The sequence below is a fragment of the Saccopteryx bilineata genome, chromosome 1 (assembly GCF_036850765.1).
Source record: "Saccopteryx bilineata isolate mSacBil1 chromosome 1, mSacBil1_pri_phased_curated, whole genome shotgun sequence".
Lineage (NCBI taxonomy): Eukaryota > Metazoa > Chordata > Mammalia > Chiroptera > Emballonuridae > Saccopteryx > Saccopteryx bilineata.
In genome coordinates this window covers 189805089-189825746 of record NC_089490.1, presented here as the reverse complement: position 1 = coordinate 189825746, position 20658 = coordinate 189805089, and the positions used below count along the sequence as shown (strand labels likewise).

Sequence of the window (20658 nt, the reverse complement as noted above, 5' to 3'; positions counted from 1 at the left end):
GACTCCTAGGGGGAGGGGGTGTGGTCCACATTTTCATGTCTTCTAGCCTCTTCCTTCTGGTTCTAACTGTGAGGAGTTGGGGCCTGAAAGGGTGGCATAGGGCAGAGGGGCCAGATGTCTCCTGACTTAAGTAGGCCATCCTCTGTCGGTTGTTGCTTCTTTTGCTGGCTGCCAGTAACTAAGCTTTGATACCTTCTGCATGGGAGAGTTCCACAGCTGGCCTCTCCTATGGGACGTGCATGTGAGTCCTCCCCATGCATGTGAGTCCTCCCCATGCATGTAGTGGCCTCCTCACACATGTAGTGGCCTCCCCCTGGCCCTCTGTGGGCAGTTAGGCTTAAACTCCCCTGCTGGTGCAGCTCACCAGATCTAATGATCTAAGTCCCATTGCAGGGGGACAGGCTTGATCACAGCTTTGCTGGCTCAAGCACTGAAAACAATCTTATACCTTTTTTCATCATCTCTTTTTTTTGTGTGTCAGGTAAGTTTGAAAACAAATCAACAATCCCATGAACTGATATAAAAGCCAGCCAAGGAACAAGATGCTAGTTTGTATTAATCATCTCAGCTGCCATAAAAAATACCATACCTGGACTTCTGGATATTGGGAAGTCTAAGGTCAAGGTACCTGCTGATTCAATTCTCTGGTGTGGACTCTCTTCTGGATCGCAGATGCTGTCTTCTCACTGTGTCCTGACATGGTGGAGAGAGGGAGAGGAAGGGAGCTCTCTGGTGTCTCACTAATCTCATGAAGAGGGCTCCACCTTTGTGACTTCAGTTAGGCTTGATCACCTCCCCAAAGCCCTATTTCCAAACACCATAACCCTGGGGGATAGAGTGTCAATGTGAGAATTTTGGGGAGACATAATTCAGTCCATAACACAGTCTCTCTTGTGTCCAGCCCCATAGCACTTCCAATAATGCCCTTGGCTGGTGATTTTGATCATTGCCTTTCCTGTCTCAGTATTTTCATCTCCTGTATGTGGACGGGGGATGGGGTCTTGAAGTAGAGTTTCGATGGTTTGTAAGTCATAGATACAGTGAGGGTCTGCTGACCTCTGAGTTAGCCCTGGAGCAGGTGTCTGACCATAGCTCTGAAACTCTTTCTACAATGTGGGCCAACCTAATAATGCTTCGTTTTTTATATATATATATTTTTCTGAAGCTAGAAACCGGGAGAGACAGTCAGACAGACTCCCACATGTGCCCGACTGGGATCCACCCGGCAAGCCCACCAGGGGGCGATGCTCTGCCCACCAAGGGGCGATGCTCTGCCCCTCCGGAGCGTCGCTCTGCCGCGACCAGAGCCACTCTAGCGCCTGGGGCAGAGGCCAAGGAGCCATCCCCAGCGCCCGGGCCATCTTTGCCCCAATGGAGCCTCGGCTGCAGGAGGGGAAGAGAGAGACAGAGAGGAAGGAGAGGAGGAGGGGTGGAGAAGCAAATGGGTGCTTCTCCTGTGTGCCCTGGCCGGGAATCAAACCCAGGACTTCTGCACGCCAGGCCGATGCTCTACCACTGAGCCAACTGGCCAGGACCTAATAATGCTTCTTTATCTCCAACGTCGGGTTCTATGGCAAATGTAAAACCACATTCAAAGTCCAATTGAAAATACCCTTCCTTATTCACCCTCTTGCACTCTGGACCTCTGCTAGCAACTTTTCCTTTGCCTAGAATAACACTACTCATTCTTCCAGGCCAGCTCAGTGGCCTGAAGTCTTTTTAAGTTCCTTATTTACTCATATTTATAGAATTGGTTGCCTCACTTTGTTTTTTCATGGAGCTTTCTTTACTTTTCTCTTAAAACACCAACAACATTGGTTGTTTGAAAAATTTTCCACCCTGGCTGGTGAGTTCCTTAAGGATTAAAACCAGTTATTCAGTAGGACCTTAATACGGCTTTGAGTAACTATTTTCAAATAAATAATTCAGGATGGTGTCAGTGTGCAAGCATATATATTGAAAGTCTAACCTTTTGAATTTGATATTAAACTTTCCCTAAAACAGTATAAGAATTAAAATGCTTAACTCTTTAAAATGCATAAATAGGTTAGACTACCTTTTAAACAGAAAATATATTACATTACGGTTTTCTAATGGAGTGAACTGTTGTCATATTTAAACCCCTTAAGAATCATGTATTCCTTGAAAATATGAAGTAACAATGTTGTTTTTCAACACTGAGTATCTCAGTGGAGACTTTGTGACTTCTCTCTTAGAATAGATGTATGCAGCTTATTTTCAGCATCTGCCTTCGAGGTGGTCAGTAACTTGACATTGAGTCCACAAATACATTTGACATCTCATTTATCTCATTTGCTTTGTGCTTTTATTGTGGGAAAATGAAAAATATTTTACTAGAGAACTCTATGAAACATTTCAGTTTACTTTCAATGATGTACGATTACTTGTCTTCCAAAATGAGGTGCTCTAGTTCTTAGGGATTTGAGTTAAGTTCTGGGGAAGTCTGAAGGTGTTAAGAAAGATTAATGCAAGAAAATTTCTACTGACTTCTGAAGCTTTCTTCATTTGAGTCTTCCTGTCTTATCTAGCGTGATTGTCATGGATGTAACTAAATCTGTGGAAGCGAGGCTCATTCAATATATAATTTTAAATCTTTTTATCCCTCCTTTTGAATCCTACAGAATCCATTTCTGTATATGACCATCTGGCTCTTTGAAGCAATGTCCCATCATGTGCCATGCTGGTGATGTCACAGGACGCAAAGAAGTCAATGTTAACATATAGCCAGCATACAGGAAGTCACGTAAGTAAGGTTTTTAGAATTATATCAGGTAGTAGCATAGATCTTTTAATAATGTAATTATATAATTAACAATAAAGATGTGACAAACTAGGTGAAGTTTTATACACACACACACACATACTCAGCAATTTTTAAATGAGTATCTTGGTTAAAAAAAGAAAATACCAGTTGTCACAGAATATTTAAGGCATTTCTGAGGACAGAGAACATTGCATATATCAAAGGTAGGCAATTATTTTTTTCTGAAAAGAGCCAGACGGTAAATATGTTAGGCTTTATAAGCCAAGTAATCTCTGTCATAACTACTCAGCTCTACCTTATTGCTGCAAAGCAGCCACAGACACGAATGGGTGTGGCTCTTTCCCAACAAAACTATTTACAAACCAGTGGCAGGTGAGGTTTGACCTATGGGTCATAGTGTGTCAACCCTTGGCATGTAAGAGGAACAAAATCTGCATCTCACTTTGTGCAGTTATTTTGTTAATTTTCAAGGGACTGGAATTCTTCAAATTAAATAATAAATGTAATTCAACTACTCAATTTCTGAGTGATTTTACCAATGTCAAGAAGTTAGAGCATAACATAAATTAGGTTTTTTGAATGCCTTATTGAAACTTTTGAGAAATGCTTGGGAATAAAGCAAAATCAAGTTCAGTCTCAAGAACTAAACAAAATAAAGCTATAGACATGGAAATCCAAGGAACCGGCTTTCTCTTGATAAAGTGAACACACATTTTTCTTTATACTTTCAGTTATTTTAACTCCTTCAGAAAATAATCTTGGAGCATGTGTATAAAAAGTAAAATAATTATGAAAACTGAAACCTTTTACAAGCATCTTAGCAGGAAAATGGTAATTCCTGTCCTGGCAATTATTTCTAGTAAAGGCAATATAAATTGAAAGAAAAAGTATGAAGAACACAGTTTTTTCCCCCAATATTACCTACAAAGTAAAATTTAACCTCTGACTTCATATTCTTCCTGAAACTGTTCTGTTTCCTAGAATTTTTATTAAAAATTCCCTACACTCAAGAAACTTACTGACAGTCTTAAGGATACACACACATCAGGTATTGTGACCATTGAAGAATCCACCAACTCATTAAAAAAGTAAGATGTCAAAACCAAAAAGTATTAATGCAAGAAAGAATTTTTAAAATTCTACTTATAACTGCATTATAATTGTTGTTTCAGATAATTCCCACAATATGCCAGTGAATTTCTAATTTGGTTCTCAAAGCTATGCTGAGCAACACTGAGGCAGTGTATCAAGAAAATAGTTTTGTCGCAAGTCAGAGAAAGAAAATAAGCTGTTAGAATTTTTTCAAATTTATTTTTTCTTCTTTTTTTTCTATTTGTTTGTTTGTTTTTTAGCTAGAGAGAGATAGAGAAGCAAGGACAGACAGACAAGAAGGAAGAGAGATGAGAAGTATCAACTCATGGTTGTGGCGCCTTGGTTGTTCATTGATTGCTTTCTCATATGTGTCTTGACAGGCTGTGGGGGTTGGGGCCAGAGCTCCAGCAGAGCCAGTGACCCCTTGCTCAGGTCAGCAGCCTTAGGCTCAGGCCAGCAACCTTGGGGTCATGTCCATGATTCCACACTCAAACCAGATGAGCCTGCACTTGGGCCAGCATCCTCGGGGTTTTGGACCTGGGTCCTCAGCATCTGAGGCCAACTCTGTGCCCACTGTGCCGCCACCTGGTCAGGCTCCATTACATTTTTAAATAAAAACATGCATACTTCTTTAAAAAAAAAAGGTATCATAATAATAAGTAGGGTTCATTCCAGGAAAGAAAGGTTATGAAATGTATTAGATCATTCATCATGTTAGTTGAGCTAAGGGGGGGGGGGGACATACATTAATCTCTGTAGATGCTGAATAGTCATTTGCAAAATTAAATAACCATTCTGGATTTTTTAAAAATAAATAACTCAATAAAGTAAGAGTTAAACATTTTATAGCTATGATAAACTGACAGACTCTGCACCAACACACATGCATACATACACCTCTGAGCCCCGAAACAGCCTTATAAATAATGTCAAAATGGCATTTCTATTGTCTCTGCTTTAAGTACAAATGAAACGAGGGTGTACAATCATCACCTCTTTTCGTGACACTCTGCCACAGTTATTAGTCAGCAAAGCTAGATAAGGAAAAGACATTTGAAGATAATATTTAGAAAAGCGAAAGTAAAACCGTAGATGACTTAATACTTAGAAAACCCAAAAGAATCTGAAAAAATTTCATTACTCAATTTCAGCATCTAAAAGAGAAAACCAAAAGACAAATCTGACTCATAAAAAAAATCTTTTGGTTGGCAAAAACTAACTAAATCAAAACAAAAACTCAAGTGTACTCTGGGGAAATTCTAAAGAATGTTAAACTGTGGAAAAAATATCTGCCTTTCAAATCACCAAGAGTTCTCCTTGTATGTTAAAAATTCTAGGAGTGTGGGAAAGTACAAAGCAGTAGAACAGTGGGCAAAGATCATGAGTGGACAATATGCTTTAAAAGAAATACAAATAGCATTTTGACTCATAAAAATATTCAACCTCATATAAAATGCTAATTGATTTTATGTAAGGAATGTGGGGATATATACATGTATTTCTAAATGTGCTTGCATTTCATAAGGACACTTACCATCTGGAGGAACTAATAAAAATGCTTGTCTAGATGAAGAGGAGAGAGTGGAGGGAAACAGTGGGGCAGGGACAGGAATCAGGGCAGGATTTCTAAATGAATACCTCTAGTATTGGTTTGTTTTTCAACCATATGAATATATTACCTTTTTAGAAAAAATATTATAGGATGTATTTCTTTTGCAAATTTTTAAAGTGAGAAATTGCATCTCATTTTATCTTGTAGTCTTGATTATTGTAGACATTGATTTTTTTTAAAGTGTTCATTTGTTATTTACATTTCCATCTTGAAATTAACTTTAGTGCCTGATATTTAGAGATATTTTTCTTTTTCTTAAACCAAATTTTACAATCCCTTGCAATGTAAGGAACCAATACATTTTAATATACTTATTTCACTTATTTTTAGTCTGTTCATTCTATCATTTTGTTTACTATACATTAACTCACAGGACTTAGTGCTTTTTATTTTATCAAATCTATCAGTCTTACTTTTTTTAAGTATTTAAAAAATGCTTTAAAACATTTCCAGAATCAGACACTTACTTATATATCTTTTTCTAGATGTCTTTTTCTAAGTTAGAATTTGTCATAACATGTGAAATGAGAGTATTATTTTTCTCCTAAATAGCTAACCAATGGCTTTACAGAGTCTTTGTTAAATGATCAAGTTCCCTTACCTGTTCAGTGTTCCACTCAGTCGTCTATTCGTACATCAGTTACATACTTATTTTTATTCTATGGTAAATTTTAACATCTACTAGATCTAGTTCCTTTTTATTACTTTTCTATCTGAAAATTATTTTCACCATTGGATTTTTCCCTGTCGACTTCAGAATCATAGTATTGATTTAACTATTTATTCAATTCTTATCTTTTATATCTTATTAAATAATTTAGAAAAATAATATCCTTAATATGTAGTGTTGCCATCCAAGAATAAAGTATGCTTCTCAAATTATTTGTCGGGTTTTATTTACTTTTTATATAGATTCAATACATCCTTTAACATATTCATTCCAAAGTCTTATATAATGTTGCCATTAATGTGAACTAGATAATTTTTTCTACATATTGCTAAGAAATAGAATGATGAATATAGAGCTTATTGGTTATTTAATTTTTGTTTATCATTTACTTTGTTCTCAACTATCTCATAGAACTTGCTATTTTAGTTCTGATGATACCTTATATAATTTGTTTAACTTGGTTAATTAAGTAATTGTAGAATGTACCAGTACTAGTTTTATTTTTTTGAATAATTATAACTATAGTTTCTAGTTTTCTGCCATTCTTTGTATTAATCACAAATTTCAGAAAAGTGCCAAAAATATCACCAGGGTATCTTATTTTTGTTACTGAATACAACAGAAATATTTATAATGGTTTGCTTGTAGTTTTGAAGTTGGTATTAGCTTAAGAAAGATTTGATAATCTTAAGGAATTATTTTTCTATTCCTTTGATTAAGAATTGCTATCTTTATAAAAAGAACGCGTGCCGACTTTTGTCAAATGCTTTTTAAGTGCCCAGTCTATACAGTCATTGAGAGCTCGGGTTGACCAGGATGTGAGGCCCTGCTTTGCCTATTAGTCCAGGGGTATCAGTTTCATTATTTGTCAGTTGGCCATAGCAATCCTTCCTGCCTCACGGTGGTTCTATAAATAAACAGCACATGAACTGAAACCTTTACCCTATTTTGCATGGCCCTTGGATTATTATAGTAAGTGCTTAATAAGCAATAGCTATTATTGTCATCTGTTCAGATGATGGCATGATTTTTTATGGGTCAATTTAAGACCAAAGAATGGGAGCAAAGCATGTCTGACTTGAATCTCAGATAACCATGGCTCATCTTATCAAGAGCAAACATCTGTCTGCCCTGCATTTCCACACCAGTGGTTCAATTCACACTCTCTCTATATATATGCTTTATTCTCAGTATGCCACTCACCTTGGGAAAAAGTAGATTTGCTTTGTGCAGCCTGCAAGATTAAGAAACACTTTTGTTTACTGCTTTTCAGAGTTAAGTTTATTTAGTTATAGGAAGGAAGGGTGGAGTTGAATCAAATACTAATTTTTGAAACTTTTTGGGTTCTATTAGTTATAATGGGGGATAATATGGAACGTGCTTATTTCTTGTCATGTAATGTGTGTATACACACATTTTTTTGTTTTGTTTATTTTTATTTTTGATAAGCTAGGAAGGAATGTTATTGTGAGAATGGTAGAGTGTGACTTGTAATGAGTTTGGAGAGGTAGGCAAGAACTAGATCATGTTTCATCTTAGAGATTATTCCAGGTATTATTTTGCACTGAATCCTAAGGGCAACAGGAAACTTCTAGAGGATTTGTTAAGGAGGGAGAGACATGATCCAATCTATGTTTTACCAGAATCCAAGGAGAACGAATTTTGGAGGGGGGTGCCCTTGGAGAGTGAAAGAGCAGTTAGGAAGCAGTCTAAGTGAAATTGGATGGTGGTTTGAACTGAGACCGAAGGAACAATGTGATAGGTGGGAGAATAGTCAGTGGGAGACAGAATACGATGCTTTTAGTGACATATCTCTGAAGTTAATAGGCCCAAGGACTACTCGGTACTCTGTGTCGTTTGATGTGGCTCAAGATAGATCAGTATAGCCTTAGCTTTAAATAATAGCTGCTGCCCAGGAAAGCTGGTGTAACGAATAGTTCTTAATTAACCATTGACCTCTTGTGCAAAGTTTGAAATGCAATTCCACTGTGGTGAAGGATGAATGGAAATAAAATTGTGATATGGGAGAATCTCTCTCCATTAAAACTGCTTGGGGCTCCAGCAGGTGCATAATGCTTGACCTTAGCATGTGGTGGAGCTAGCCATTGTTTTAACTAGTAATCTAATAGGGGCTAAGAAACCAGCTAACCAAACGCATTAGAAGGTAGGTAACCTAAAATAAGGTTGGATTTTATGATATCTTTTTTGGTCGTTTGGTTTTTTTATTTAATTGTTGTTGTTTTTTATTTTATTTTTTCTTTTTGCCCTTTGATCCACTCAACCACCTCTTTGTCCCGCCCCCTGATTCTGGCACCCACCAATCTGCTCTTCGCAGCCACAGGCACCTGTCTTTTCTGCCCAGCTCCCCCGCTCAGCAGTGCCCCCAGTGTGGAGTGTAAATTCTGTTTCTACATAATATTTAGAAAGTTGTGGAAAGACTATGAGGGTTAGTCACCTACACATAAAAGCATGATCCTCACTATCCCTGTCTACCGTTAGTAAGGTTATTTCATGCTCAGTTTTAATTTTCTGATACAATAGGTTATCTAAATATTCTGTGGAACCCTAACCTGACATTGATAACACTGTTTTATGGGACATTAAGCTTTGTCTGCTGCCACTGTTAGTCCAGTTCCCTTTACAGAAATATATATATAATTTGTGCATTTAAAAACGTGTACAGCATAGATGACTACTTTTTGTTAATAAGTATTGTATAGTTGTGGTTACATTGCTTTATAATTTTATTAAAAATTGTTAAATGATCGGTTTTGTGATAGAGATAACATTGAATGCCTCATAGGCTGGAAACTCGAAGCCCTTTGTTGTCAAGCGATATTTTCTTTAGGACGGAGCGCCCTTTGAAGGCCGGACGGGGCAGACGCTCCGCGCCTTCGTGCACCTTACGAGGCCATGCTCCTCAGGTCCTCTGCTGTCTGGGTGCCGCGTTCAGCTCCCTGTGTGGCCGCCCCATTGCCTCACCCGTGCAAGGCTCTGGCTCTCTCTTCAGCCGTCTTCTGTATTCCCTATGGGTTTTGGCAGAAACTTCTGGATTCTTTCCAGAGAAGAAGCTTGGGTGTGTTAGCTCAATCCTTCTTTCCGCCTAATTCTCACCTTTGCATTCTGGTCACATTTGGCTGCCTCTTGAGTGGAGCTTCCCTTCATGTTGGTATTTATCAGTAATCCCTAAGTGGGAGGGGGTGGAGGGTAGGGGGCAAAATTAAGACTGCCACCAAATGCACTCTCAACCTACCCCCCCCCCCCAGGGCGTCAAACCTTGCATGGAGTGTTTACCTCACTGGTGTCTTCTTCTACCTCTGTTTCTCTTAGCTCTCCCTGCCCCTCCCACACACACTCTCCTGGCTGAAACATCTAATTAATACAGCCTTTTTTGTACTAAAAAATTTTTATTTAGAAAATAAAATTTCGTGGGGTGACATTGATCAATAGATGGAGTACATAGGTTTAACACATCTTTTTGATTTTGTGGGTAACCTGCCCTCTTGCCTTCATAGACAGACAGTGTTTCCACCCTGTGCTCTGGGAAAACCTGTTACACCAAGTGTTATTTTCAAGGTGGATGCCTCAGGAAAGTTGGACAGCAGGGGTTTTCCAAGGAGGCGGTGACACTGGTTAAATCCAGGAGCACAATAGAGTGGCTGGAAGCTGGCTGCCGGACTCCTGATTCAGGACTCCTGCCCAGGGCTCCTGCTCCAGGGCACCGCTCACTCCCTGGGAAGCTTTGGGCAAGTTCTCTGTTCCTCAGATTTCTCCTCTTTACAATGATGACAGTGACAGGACTTTTTGTTATACAGTTATTGTAATCAAAAAATTAGTGAATAAGGAAGCAGCTCAGAAGAGTAACTGATCGGTAGTGTTTGATATTTGTTAACAATTATTCTTTAACTATTATTAATAGTAAAAATTATTTTCCTTTGATATATTTGAAGATAGAACATAGAATAGGGTAAAATGATCAATATCAGTATTTTTCTATATACAATGGCTAAAAGTTGTATTTTTTTTTTGTTTCAGTAATCATTACTAGCAACTAATGATATGAAATAAGGTATAGTTTAAAGCATTCTATATAGTTCATTGTAATTTATAAATCTTTAGTTGTTTATGATTGATGAAATATTTTAACAACTTCTAACTACCTGTTGCACAAGGATCTGTCTGTATGTGTGAGAAAATGTACTAGTTTGAGAGTTTTAAAGTCTCATTGTTGATTATTACACTGTATACAGTGGTTTAACAATAAGAAATAAATTGTCTCTTAATAGCTGTCCCTTTTGTTCCTTCATGACAAAAAGATCAATATATTTTAATCTTGTTTTCCTTTTATCTCAGCGTCTACCTGAGGCTGAGAGAGCATCGGGTTGGGATGTGGAGTGACCTTGTATTCTCTCTCCTTTCACTTCAGTGGTTTCAATGCCAGTTCTGACTAGCTAGTCTCCTTTCTTTTCAAATGACTTCACAACAGAATATTATTTCATGGCATTTTTGTTGATTTGTAATCTCAGTGACTATAATTTATATACCACAAAATATTGAGGGTTATGTATGACAAAACAGAAACACAAACTTATCCAGTTTGCTTAAAATAAGAGATTTCAAATATTTGTGACTAGCAAGAATTTTCCATTGACAAATATTCATACGATCTGGATTGAACAGTAGACTTAATGCATTATAACAGGGAACACTCTTAACCACTTATGGTTTGGTGTTGCCTGATTTAAAAAAAAATAAATGTAAAACAATGATAACACAGCAAAAACATTCCAGTTTGTAGAAAGTTATATATGTTGATTGTGGTCTCTAGCTATAGGGAGTGGCTTTGATTTTCTTGAAAGAGCAATCCAGTTCCTAATCTTTTGACGTTTAGCTACGCCACCCCTCAGCTTGGAACATTCACTACTTTCTTCTTTCAGAGATGTCTGCTTGCCCTGTAGGTCAGCTTCCATGTTATTGCCTCCAGAAAGCTTCATTTCCGTTGTGTTTTCATAAGACCTCTCTCTAATATGCCCACTCTCATATAATTCTGTGGGTTTATCTGTCTTCTTCGTTTGATTCTGAGTTCAGTGAGGCCAGGTCTGATGTTGACCTTGATCACGTGGTAGCTCCACTTCATAGCACAACACTTAGAGCATTTTAGCGGGCAATCATTGTTTGTTGAATGAATTAATTGGGAGTAGACTGGAATAAAATTTTGTTTTGTCATTTGTGTATTTTTTATCTAATTAAAAATACAATACAAGCCCCTTTTTTTCTGAATCAGGAATCAGTTGTTTGGCATTGAGTAAGAGACAACATGCAAAGTTCTGTGTTCTTATTGTGTGCAACAGATTAGACATTCAGTTTAAGTCTTCACATGATCTTTCATTAAATAGTTGTTTTATATGATCAAAGATATGATGTTATTTGATTGGCTTCTTATTTTTGGCAGTTCCCTTAGCACATTGCTATGGGAATTATGCTTACTCAAATTAAATACCTCAATTTTTCCTTTAAAGTAGTAGAACAACACATCTTATGACCTTTGTTGATTTATTAAGATCCTAATCCTTTTTAGCTTTTTTTTTGTGTGTGTATTTTTCTGAAGTTGGAAACTGGGAGGCAGTCAGACAGACTCCTGCATGCGCCCAACCGGGATCCACCTGGCATGCCCACCAGGGGGCGATGCTCCGCCCATCTGGGGCACTGCTCTGTTGCAACCAGAGCCATTCTAGCACCTGAGGCAGAGGCCATAGAGCAATCCTCAGGGCCTGGGCCAATTTTGCTCCAGTGGAGCCTTGGCTGCGGGAGGGGAAGAGAGAGACAGAGAAGAAGGAGAGGGAGGGGGGTGGAGAAACAGATGGGCGCTTCTCCTGTGTGCCCTGGCTGGGAATTAAACCTGGGACTCCTGCACGCCAGGCTGACGCTCTACCACTGAGCAAACCGGCCAGGGCCCTTTTTTTTTTTTTTTTTTTTAGCATTTTTAGTTTGTTCTTGTTGTTGTTTTATGCTCAACTGGTGTAGCATTTTTAGAATGCAAATACAAATTACAGGACTCATATTCACATGTGCTTTCACATGTGCTTTGTGGAATCACCTGTTTAATTTATGGTGATATCTTATATGAAATTTTATTTTAATTTCACAAACCTGTAAGTCTTTTCAAGGCATAAGGGAGCCTATGTAGAATATCCAGACAATTTTGCAGGGTATTCCCAGATAAGTTATATATAAAATGTGTCAGAAATTTCTGAAGTTTCATAAAATAAACTATTTAAAAGTATAGTAACGCATCTTAAATTCCTACTACATGCTAAATACTGTGGCACATTGCATGCATGATCTCATTCTCCTCATTACAGCCATTTATGATTTGTGTCATCTCTAATTTACAGAAGCTCTAGAAGTTAAACAAATTGCCCTATGCATTCGTTTTCTGTCTTGTGTAACAAATCATCACAAACTTAATGACATAAAATCACACTCATTGATTCTATCAGTTCTTCAGATCAGAAGTCCAGAGAAGCTTGACTGGGTATTCTGCTCAGGATCTGACAAGGTCAAAATCAAGTGTCTGCCAGTCTGGCCTTTTAGCTGGAGGATCTGGACAGGATCCACTGCCAACTTTATTCAGGTTGTTGGCAAAATTTAGTACCTTGTGGTTGTACAACTGAGGTCCTTGTTTCCTTGCCACCAGTATTCCCTCTTTCATGGCTCCCTCAGTCTTCAGACCAGCAAAGGCATATATAATCCTTTGAGTCTAGCTAGCTAGCTTTTTTTCTGCCACCAGCCAGAAAAATGTACTCTGCTTTTAAGGGCTCATGTGATTATATTAGTCACTACTTCTCCCTCTTCCCTCGGTCCAAATAATCTCCTCGCTGTGCCATATAACATAACACAACCAGGAATACTATCATAAGCACATTTAAGGTGGGATGGGGGTGGGGTGTATAATTCTGCTTGCCACATTCTATTACTCAAAACAACAAATGATGGATTTGGAGGTGAAGCCTAGGTTTGGTCGAGCTACAGAGCATATCGTTATACTGCATTCATCAAAGGGTCTGATTTTATCCATGGGCATTTATTACGGAAACCAGCCTTGTTGCTACATAGCCACACTCTTGGAAGCACAGAGTGCCATAAAATGTATTGCCTTAAAAGGCTGCAGCACAAACTTTACATACACACTGGTCCTGTAAAATATGATCCAGATAGTCAAGAATCATGTGAATCAGATTTTATGGTGCCCTATATATTTTTGTGAATTTTACTGGTGTCAATTTAGTTTGCCCTATTTTATTTCAAGCTTTGACTTGTACTTTGCACCCTGCTTATCTTATGAACACACTTTAAAAGCTTGGATAGTAAGAGTCATGCTCATTAAGCTTCTTTTAGAAACTTGAGTACAATTATAGTTTTTCTTCTTATTTAAATACTTTTCAGAGATAATTGACTTTTAATTCCTGCAATGCGCAAAGGGAATGACTAAAATCAAGAAAACTCTTGCTCTTGAACATGTAAACCTACTGCTAACTTGAGGTCACATGGGCTTTTATGAAGCAGAATATTTGATCTGCACACAATGAAGAAAAGAACAATTAAATGTTCTTTTGTTGATTTTAAATAACAAGCATATATATGACCTATTTTTTAGGCTGTTGAGTGTATAATTAAAAAACCTCCACTGATTTTCTGTTGACAACTTTTAAATCTTCTTTTTTCTTCCTTAAGATAATGATAGAAATCTTATTTTCTCATGATTAACCAGGTCAGATAGACCTGTGTTAGGAACAGCATAGTTTGTGAGTGAAACAAAGGCCAGTCCTGGCTTACTCAATATCTAAGTCATTTGGGACAGATCATTAGAGATCTCTGAAACTCATTGTCCCCAACTAGAAAATGAAAAGTTTCAAAATGCTGTGACTTTTAAACACATGTTTGATATACTTTGGTCAGTTTCCAAGTGCCTAGAAATATTTAATTTATTTCAGCTTCACTGTTTAGACATTTGTTTGTTGGATCTCATAAAGACATCTGAAAAATTTTACACTGTATGTGATATTATAGCAAACGGGGCTTATCATACATAAGTTACAGGAATGTTTTTCAATCTTTACACAATAAAAGTATTTTTTTGGTTCCAATACTTTGCACATTCTGCTCTTCTCACATAAATTTTCCATTTTTTCCCTTTTTCTCTTATTTCACCAGAAATATCTTTTACAGTATTTGAATGCTATTTGGTCACAATGTATGCAATGATTGTTCTTCCTTTAAGGAGACATGAATATTTCTGCTATCTAGGATAAATTGCAAAATTAAAGCACAGACATCATGATGGCGGACTGTGGCCAGAGTGGCTGTGCATTGTCTTAGCAAAGTTGTTTTTTTCTTTCTTTGTGAAATACATTGTGTGAGACACTGGTGTTGTCATTCTGATGGGTTCTCGAAACTTAATAGCCCAGTTGTGACAAGTCAAAGCATCCGTATGACAATTTAAAGTGTTAAAGAAAATTACATGAACAGTTCAATTAGAAATGGGGTCTGAGCTATAACTTCTCTCCCTGGAAGGGAGGATATTATGGGCAACATGCACATAGGGAATGATCTTTCTGGTAATAAAATTGGGAAAATAGCAACCAGAACAGAACAAAACTATTCACGATGCCGTTCAGTATGTAAAGAACAAAAGGAATGTTCACTATGCAAGAACCTCTCTACTGTGTATTTGCAATGATGGCTTCGTGCAAGAGGAAACAGATGTTTATCTGCTTTTCCTTTGGTTTTATTTTCTGTTAACACTGCCATTCTGTCAGTACGTGGCTTCATAAAGCTGCAGGATTCTCATAGGAAAACTATGGAGGCCATGTGCTCTGGAAGCCAATGTGTTGATTTTCTAGCAGGATAGCAATATTTTATTATAGCTGGAAGGAGTGTGTGACTAGGAGTATTACAGGCAGCAAGTCTAATGCCCCAACACCGTGTCCAGAAGTGAGCTATCTCCTGTGTTTTATGTGCTTCATTCTATTGAATGAATATTGTATTACTATTTTTATTTTATTGTTTGAACATCGGAGACTTGTCAGATGGTTCTGTTTCTTTTGAACACTTGATGGAAAGTTTTGTTATAAAGCATTTTTCATGGGATGACTTTATGTCTTGCTGATAAAGCAAAGTTCCATAAAGCCTGATCGGAAATTTCTTTATGAGTCACTGCCCTGTGCACTATTAGAAGCTCAAAACTGGAGCGTTAGTTTTAACTCTGAGCTGTGTTTGCCCGGTGTATCTTTTAGACACATTTACCACTTTCTTCCTACAGAACATCTCTCCCACCAGCCTTTCTTTAGAGACTCAGTAGCCTTGTGCAGCCCATCCCTGCTTTATGTTAGAACCAAGCTTTGTGAGTTATCTTCCTTGGCTATTTGCATTGTCAAAATCATATACCATTTATGTTCAATCACTCACCTCTCTTGTTATTCTAGACATAGCTCCTAAAAAGTACTTCCTTCCAGGGAGTCCTCAATGAGTATTAATTGAACATTTGGGGGAGATTTTTTTTTTTTTACTGAAATGAGTATACTTTAATGTTGATTCTTCCTTATTAAAACTTCATTGCTTTCCACTTGCATTTTGTGGCCATATCACCTTGGTTTTATATCTTTACTGGTTGACACTTTGATATTCAGCTCAGCTAGTGCACACTTCTATCCCCCCTGTAATTCTGGACTAATTAATGATCTATTTTTTTTATTAAGTGAAAAGTGGGGAGGCAGAGAGACAGACTCTTGCATGTGCCCCCAACTGGAATCCACCTGGCAAGCCTCCTACTGGGCAAGCCTCCATCTGGGGCATTGCTCCATTGTTCAGCAACCAAGTTATTTTAGTGCCTGAGGTGAGGCCATGGAGACATCCTCAGTGACCAGGGCCAACTTGCTCAAACCATTTGAGCCATGGCTGAGGGAGGGGGAGAGAAAGAGAGAAGGGGGAAGGATGGAGAAGCAGATGGTTGCTTCTCCTTTGTGCCCTGACTGGGAATTGAACTTGGGACTTCCACATGCTGGGCCGACACTTTACCATTGAGTCAAACAGCCAGGGCCGTTAATGTTTTATTTGATGTTATTTAAGCAGAGCCTGAGAGAGGGCCTGTCCTCCATGATTGTCCATTTTCTTTCTTTGCCCGGAATACCTTTTGATTGTTACTCTGAAGTCTTGTATGAGATGCACTGTGAAACACACTTTCTTTCTCTCTTTTTCTTATGACTTGACAGGTTTAAACAACTTGAGTGAAAAGAAGAGGGACAAGACTTCTCTTTAGGAGAAATAGAATCCATAGTAATCTTCTGCTCTCCCTGGAAACAGGTTGTGCAGCATTCAGGGTGGAGTCTGAACTCTGCAGACCTTTCTTCACATTTTCCTTTAAAAATAAATAAATAAATAAAAGGGTAAGTGGCAGTCCTGTCCAGACAGGCTGTTTCCTTGTGCCTCTATGGTCCACGGTAGCCATTAAGAATTTTCTTTCATCTTCTTTTCTGCTAGCAGTGTTTATTTGATATACATAGTTCATTCTTAGCTCAACAATAAGTATCCCAGGGAACTAAAGTGAAGCAGCACTATTTTTAACATATTTTTTATTCACATTTAATTTATATTTCACATCTTTGTCCTGGTAATGGGGAAAAAAAGGTGTGTGTGTGTGTGTGTGTGTGTGTGTCCAAAAGGCAATTACTGTGCATGGTCTTTTTCCCTAGGATGGGGCTTCTTTTCTTTTCAGATGATAACCCACAGGACCTCTTCTCATGTTCAAGTTCAGTCATTAACTGATTGGATATAAGGGGCTGTTAGCACAGCAAGCTTATCCTCTCCTTTGGTTGTACAGAACTCCAGACCTTAAGTGACCCATTTTGTTGTTTCTGAGGCCAAGAATCTTTATTTTCTTTTGGCATCATACAGACATGGATTTCAATTTAATTCACAAACTTACAGCTTATGTTGCATTGATTTCTACTGAGAAGTGATTTTTCTAGACAGTTGTTCAGATTATTTGGTTAACAGTCAACATTTGATACAACATTTGAACTCCACTATACTCTACTATAGATTATTAGTGTAAGACTCCCTTCTTTTGAAATACCTTTTCTGCTTTAGAGATAGTTAATGCTGAACTATAGGATTTTCTGAACATTTATGCAGAGCCAACCACAAAGACAAACTCAACGATCATCTTCCCATATAAATGATTAAAATGTTAACATCCACCTTTGTTCTTATTTATACCCCTCTCTTCTTAAATTAATATCCACATTTGTTAAAAGAATATGCAAACTCTAGAAACACTTTATGATGTCTAGCTGAATTTCCTTTGCTGAGTTTAACCTCAGAAAAGCTTGATGATTAAATTCCACAAATAGAATTAATTTTATATCTAGTTACTGATTTTTCTCCTGTTAAGCTTTTGAACAAAACTACTTCTATTTACTGAGCCACTGGCCAGGGCCTATTTTGTCTGTATATTAAGACAACATTTAAAGTTTACTTTTATATCAGTCTTCGGTATGATATTTGTTTGAAGGTGGAGACTGGTATGCTAAAGGGGAAGAATAAAGCTTTAGGCTGCAGAGAGGGTGGTGCAAACTTTCTGGGAAAAGATAGCTTTGCTTGCTTTTCACTATGATCTGTAGTTAGCGTTCTAAAAGGGGCAGTCTCCCAAACATACTGTGAATGGGTTTGTAGAGAGATGAAATCGTGACTGGCTTTAATAGGCAGGTCAAAATACAGAAACAATATGAATAATTTATAAAGCACTTTTCTTGAAAATATAGCTAAGGAGGCAACAGTAACAAAGAGTGCCACAATACGATGGGAGTTCCTCTTCGGTATATGTGCTGGGGAGGCTGTGAAATTTCATGTCGAATCTCAACTAATTGTGACCCAATCGTGCACTCATCTAGCTAATAAACAACACATGGGCTCATCATGCAATCAACTACACATTCTCACTCTTGAAGAATCAATAGTCTTTCCTTTCTCGTATAAAGGATGAGTGTGGGTGACCAAAATCATAAATTAAGTTATAAAGGTAGAAAGATTAGTTAACAGGTTAGGGCAGTCGTTCTCAAAGTGTGCGCCAGGATGCACTGGTGCGCCCTAGAAGATTTCCAGGTGTGCCCTATGGTATTCCAGAGAAATGTGTGCCTGTTGGGGAGCAAAAAAACAACAGGGTTTTTGGAGTTTAGATTTTGGGGGACAGAGGTGTGGGGGATTGGCTGTAAGCTGATAGTCGGCCCAACCCCCCACCTCACTTGCCTGATTAGGTTGCAAAAGGCTATTAAGCTGTGGTGCTGGATTGTTTACACTACCCCCCATGTTCCTGGGAAAGACTGGAGGCAAGTTTCTTCTATCCTTTGTTTGGTGTAAAGTTAAGATGATATGTATGGTGGGGGTTTTCTGCACTCAAAACAAGTAAGAGTAAAAAGAGAGGAATTCTTCAATGTATTAATGAGGAAATGAGAATTTGCCTTTCATATATATGCCCAAACATTGAAGAAATTGCTAGGACATATCAGGCTCATGTTTCTCATAAACACAAGAATGAAAAACATTCACGCCAGGACCTGCCGAATTCACTAAATCTTACTAAGAATGTATCTATATATATATATATAAAAGATAACTTTTTTGTTATTTTTAAATTTTTTAACCCCTCTTTTTCACAAATTCTAAAAAGCATAACTCAAAAAATGTAACATAAAAATGTTTTTTAATGTCAGAATAAATTTAATTGTGTTGTATTTATTTTGTTTAATTACCATAAAAGCACGCTTGGACTTCATATTTTTTCTTTAATATTTGAATTAATTATTATAACATATTTCTCAGAAATTTGTATATACTGTGCCTACAATTATTTGTAGGATTTTAAATGCACCCGACTTCAAAAAGTTTGAGAACCACTGGGTTAGGGTGACAGTTTGTTTAATAAGTAAACAACTGGTCTGAATGCTTACACCTGCTGATGTTAAAAAATGATTTGTATTTTATTTTCTCGTTGGTTATGCATTGAATGACTAAATCATGTCAAGTACAACTAGTAGGTTACATCACTTAGAATCTACAGTTGTATTCATTGCCCAGAAAATCAGATCAAATTCCTGAGCTTGACCCTGAAGGTCATGTGCAGTCCACCTCCAACCTGCCTAGTCAAGTGCATTTCCTTTCAATACTTTCCAGTTGGTGGTGCCTCTTAGGTTTTTTGATACTCAAATGGTATTAGTTATGCCTGGTCTGTATTAGCTGGACTATCCTCCTACTTTAGATTCAAATTTTAGTATTAACCTCAACTGCAACCCCATCCGAATCCTTCTTTGTTTACAGCAGCATTTATTCATTCTTATTTATTATTCATTTATTCATGTACTTACAATCATACCACAAATATTTATTGAGTACCTCTTCTGTTGCAGGTACTGTCTTTTCCTATATGTGAGTTTTATTGCATGTATAGTCATATCCAAGTAGTTATACTGAGACTGTATTTTTTTTTTTTGTATTTTTCTGAAGTTAGAAACAGGGAGGCAGTCAGACAGACTCCCGCATGCACCCGACCGGGATCCACCTGGCATGCCCACCAGGGGGGCAATGCTCTGCTCATCTGGGGCATCGCTCTGTTGCATCCAGAGCCATTCTAGTGCCTGAGGCAGAGGCTACAGAGCCATCCTCAGCGCCCAGGGCAACTTTGCTCCAATGGAGCCTTGGCTGCGGGAGGGGAAGAGAGAAACAGAGAGGAAGGAGAGGGGGAGGGGTGGAGAAGCAGATGGGCGCTTCTCCTGTGTGCCCTGGCCGGGAATTCACTGAGACTGTATTTTAATATGTATTTTACCTCCTTATAAAAGTGAGATCATCATGGCAATGATTGCTTTTTGTTTTTTTTGTTTTTAAGGAGAGATTATGATAGTGTGAGACATAACCAGGCGGGAGTTCTATGGCTGCTTTGGTGTCTCCTGTTGACTGCAACTTAAGTATAGGAGCTCGATTATTCTTTCTAGCTCTAAAATTTGTTTTTCTTGATTAGATCACCAAATGCCTGTCTATATGCCAGTCACATCATGGGTATTCAGAAAACATCTGTTCGTTAGTCCTGAAATGAAACTTTTAAAATGTGCTGTCTCAAATACATCCACTATCTTGAGTTAAAAGTTTAGAATAATAGAGCATTCTCTCCCCAATGTTCCATGAATGAAAGGAAGGTTTATTTGATGTTTATATGTCATTGCTCACATTTCTTTCACTTGACAGATCAGAACATTTAATTTATTATTTCTCCTTTATTGATTCATAGCATTTTTAATGCCTTTGTATTTTATTATGTGTTATATTTTCATGCTCTGTGGGGGTAGGGAGTTTCTCAAATTCACTCAATATTATACAGCACCTAACACAGTCCTTTAACCAAGAAGGAGCTTAATAAATGTTGAATGATAAGTGAAGTATGCAAATCAA

At 37.8% G+C, this 20658-nt stretch overlaps 1 protein-coding gene across 9 annotated transcripts in view; it reads left to right on the top strand.

Moving 5' to 3' along the window:
* IL15 (interleukin 15) overlaps positions 1–20658 on the top strand; it is a 66578-nt gene that overhangs the window by 21387 nt on the left and 24533 nt on the right. For all 9 annotated transcript variants that reach the window (XM_066233006.1, XM_066232986.1, XM_066232975.1 and 6 more), the window contains one exon: positions 2643–2764. The gene's annotated coding sequence lies outside the window, so the exon portion shown is untranslated. The remainder of the gene's footprint in view (positions 1–2642; positions 2765–20658) is intronic.